The following is a 3512-nucleotide window of genomic DNA, read 5'->3' as shown; positions in this document are numbered from 1 at the left end:
GCTGGATGCATTTTTCCATCCATTCAGACTTTGAGAAATCATGTTGACTTGCTGAGTCAACCTTTTGTTCTAAGCCAATATGGCATTCAGAGCATCAATTTCAAGAACTCCCTTCTTCTGAGGCGTCCCATTACTCACGGAATTCCTCTCAGAAGTATACATGAATTGGTTATTTTCAACCATGTCAATGAGTTTTTGAGCTTCTGCATGCATTTTCTTTAGGTGGATGGATCCACCTGCAGAATGGTCCAGTGACATCTTAGAGAATTCAGATAGACCATAATAGAATATATCCAAAATAGTCCATTATGAAAGCATGTCAGAAGGACACCTTTTGGTCATCTTCTTGTATCTTTCCCAAGCTTCATAGAGGGATTCACCATCTTTTTGTTTGAAGGTCAGAACATCCACTCTAAGCTTGCTCAGCTTTTGAGGAGGAAAGAACTTATCCAAGAAGGCCATGACCAGCTTATCCAATGAGTCCAGGCTATCTTTAGGTTATGAATCCAACCATATTCTAGCTCTATCTCTTATAGCAAAGGGGAAAAGCATGAGCCTGTGGACTTCAGGATCTACTCCATTAGTCTGAACAATCTCACAGATCTGCAAGAACTCAGTTAAAAACTGGTAGGGATCTTTTGATGGAAGTCCATGAAACTTGCACTTCTGTTGCATTAGAGCAACCAGTTGAAGTTTCAGCTCAAAGTTATTTGCTCCAATAGCAGGAATTGAGATGCTTCTTCCATCAAACTTGGAAGTAGGTGTAGTATAATCACCAAGCATCCTCCTTGCATTATTATTTTCGGCTGCCATCTCCTCTTTCTTTTCGAAAATTTCTGTAAGGTTGTCTCTGGATTGTTGTAATTTAGCTTCTCTTAATTTATCTTCAGAGTTCTTTTAGGTTCAGGATCTGCCTCAACAAGAATGTTCTTGTCCTTGCTTCTGCTCATATGAAAAAAAAGGAAACAGAAAATAATAATAGGGATCCTCTTTACCACAGTAGAGAGATTCCTTTATGTTAGTAAATGAAAAAGGGAATATAAGAAGGAAAAGGTAAGAATCCAAACACAAGGGTGAAGATAGGTTCAGATTCTTGAGATGAGAAGAAGTGTTAGTAAATAAATAAATAAATAGAAGGAGATGAGAGGGGGAATTCGAAAATTAATTTTGAAAAAGGGTTAGTAATTTTCGAAAATAAAAGAAGAATTAAAATTAAAAATAAATTTAAAACAATTAGTTAATTAAAAGAATTTTGAAAAAGAGGGAGGTAATTTTCGAAAATTAGAGAGAGGAAAGTAGTTAGGTAGTTTTGAAAAAGATAAGATATAGTTAAAACAAACAAAAAGTCAACTAGTTAGTTGAAAAAGATTTGAAATTTAATTTTGAAAAGATAAAAAGTTGGAAGATATTTTGAAATCAAACTTTTGAAACAAGATAAAATTTTGAAAAAGATATGATAGAAAAGATATTTTGAAAAGGAATTTATTTTTAAAATTAAAAATTAATTACTTGACTAACAAGAAACTAATAGATATGATTCTAGAATTTAAAGATTGAACCTTTCTTAACAAGAAAGTAACAAACTTCAAATTTTTGAATCAATCACATTAATTGTTAGTAAAGATTCAAAAATTATGAATTAAAGATAAGAAAAAGATTTTAAAATTCAAATTAAAAATTTTCAAAAAATAGTAAGAAAAATGAAAAAGATTTGATTTTTGAAAAAGTTTTGAAAAGATAACATTTTTAAAAATTGAAAATTTGACTTGACTTACAAGAAATAACTAATTTTAAAAATTTTTTGACTAAGTCAACTCAAATTTTCGAAATTTTGAGAGAAAAAAGGAAAAGATATTTTTTTTATTTTTAAGATTTTTAATGATGAGAGAGAAAAACACAATTATGACCCAAAACATGAAAATTTTGGATCAAAACACATGATGCATGCAAGAACACTATGAGTGTCAAGATGAACACCAAGAACACTTTGAAGATCATGATGAACATCTAGAACATATTTTTGAAAAAATTTTTATGCAAAGAAAACATGTAAAACACCAAACCTAGAAATCTTTAATGCTTAGACACTATAAATGCAAAAATGCACATGAAAAACAACAAAAGAAACAAAATAAGAAAACACCAAGATCAAACAAGAAGACTTACCAAGAACAACTTGAAGATCATGAAGAACATCATGCATGAATTTTCAAAAAAAAATGCAAAAATTTTTAAAACATGCAACTGACACCAAACTTAAAAATTGACTCAAGACTCAAACAAGAAACACAATATTTTTTATTTTTATGATTTTCTAATTTTTTTGGATTTTTTTTATTTTTTCAAAAAACATATAGGAAAAAGAAAATAAGAAATCCAAAATTTTTAATAAGAATTCCAAGAATCTTTCAATGTTAGCCTAAAGCTCCAATCCAAGGGTTGGACATGGCTTAATAGCCAGCCAGCTTTAGGATATAAATCAGACATACAACAGCTGATATTTCAATTAACTTGCCTCTATGCTGATGATTGGAAGCCTCAGTCCAAAAGAATTAAACATGGCTTTACAGCCAGCCAAGCTTCAATATGCTTCAAGAAACACTAGAATTCATTCTTAAAAATTTAGAATAATTTTCGAAAATAGATGAGAAAATTTTTTTGAAAGATTTTTTTGAAAAATTTTAGAAAATAAAACAGAAAGAAAATTACCTAATCTGAGCAACAAGATGAACCGTCAGTTGTCCAAACTCGAACAATCCCCGGCAGCGGCACCAAAAACTTGGTAGGAAAAATTGTGATTTCTGATAATGGCATTCATGTTTGTTCTCTCCCTGGTAATGGCGCCAAACACTTGGTGCATGATACCATGGTCCAAACATAACTTCACAACTTCGCACAACAAACCAGCAAGTGCACTAGGTCGTCCAAGTAATAAACCTTACGTGAGTAAGGGTCGATCCCACAGAGATTGTTGGTATGAAGCAAGCTATGGTTATCTTGTAAATCTAAGTTAGGCGGATAATAATTGGTTATGGAGTTTTCGAATAATAATAATAATAAATAACTAGAAAATAAAGATTGAAATACTTATGTAAATCATTCGTGGGAATTTCAGATAGGCGTATGAAGATGCTGTGCTCCTTTTGAATCTCTGCTTTCCTACTACCTTCATCCAATCCTTTTTACTCCTTTCCATGGCAAGCTGTATATAGAAAATCACCGTTGTTAATGGCTACATCCCATCCTCTCAGTGAAAATGGTCCAAATGCTCTGTCACAGCACGGCTAATCATCTGTCGGTTCTCGATCATGTTGGAATAGAATCCATTGATTCTTTTGCGTTTGTCATCACGCCCAACAATCGCAAGTTTGAAGCTCGTCACAGTCATTCAATCCCTGAATCCTACTCGGAATACCACAAACAAGGTTTAGACTTTCTAGATTCTTATGAATGCTGCCATCAATTCAAGCTTATACCACGAAGACTCTGATTAAGGAATCCAAGAGATATGC

At 32.3% G+C, this 3512-nt stretch overlaps 1 non-coding gene across 1 annotated transcript; it reads left to right on the top strand.

Annotated features, from left to right (window-relative positions):
- Nucleotides 1-312: 312 nt before the first annotated feature.
- LOC127746980 (small nucleolar RNA R71) lies at nucleotides 313-420 on the top strand. The gene has a single exon (XR_008008785.1). It is a non-coding gene; the product is annotated as a small nucleolar RNA R71 (small nucleolar RNA).
- Nucleotides 421-3512: the final 3092 nt, after the last annotated feature.

This window comes from Arachis duranensis, chromosome 4, assembly GCF_000817695.3.
Source record: "Arachis duranensis cultivar V14167 chromosome 4, aradu.V14167.gnm2.J7QH, whole genome shotgun sequence".
In the NCBI taxonomy this organism is placed as follows: domain Eukaryota; kingdom Viridiplantae; phylum Streptophyta; class Magnoliopsida; order Fabales; family Fabaceae; genus Arachis; species Arachis duranensis.
The sequence above is the reverse complement of the archived record's forward strand: the minus strand, read 5'-3'. Positions and strand labels throughout refer to the sequence as shown.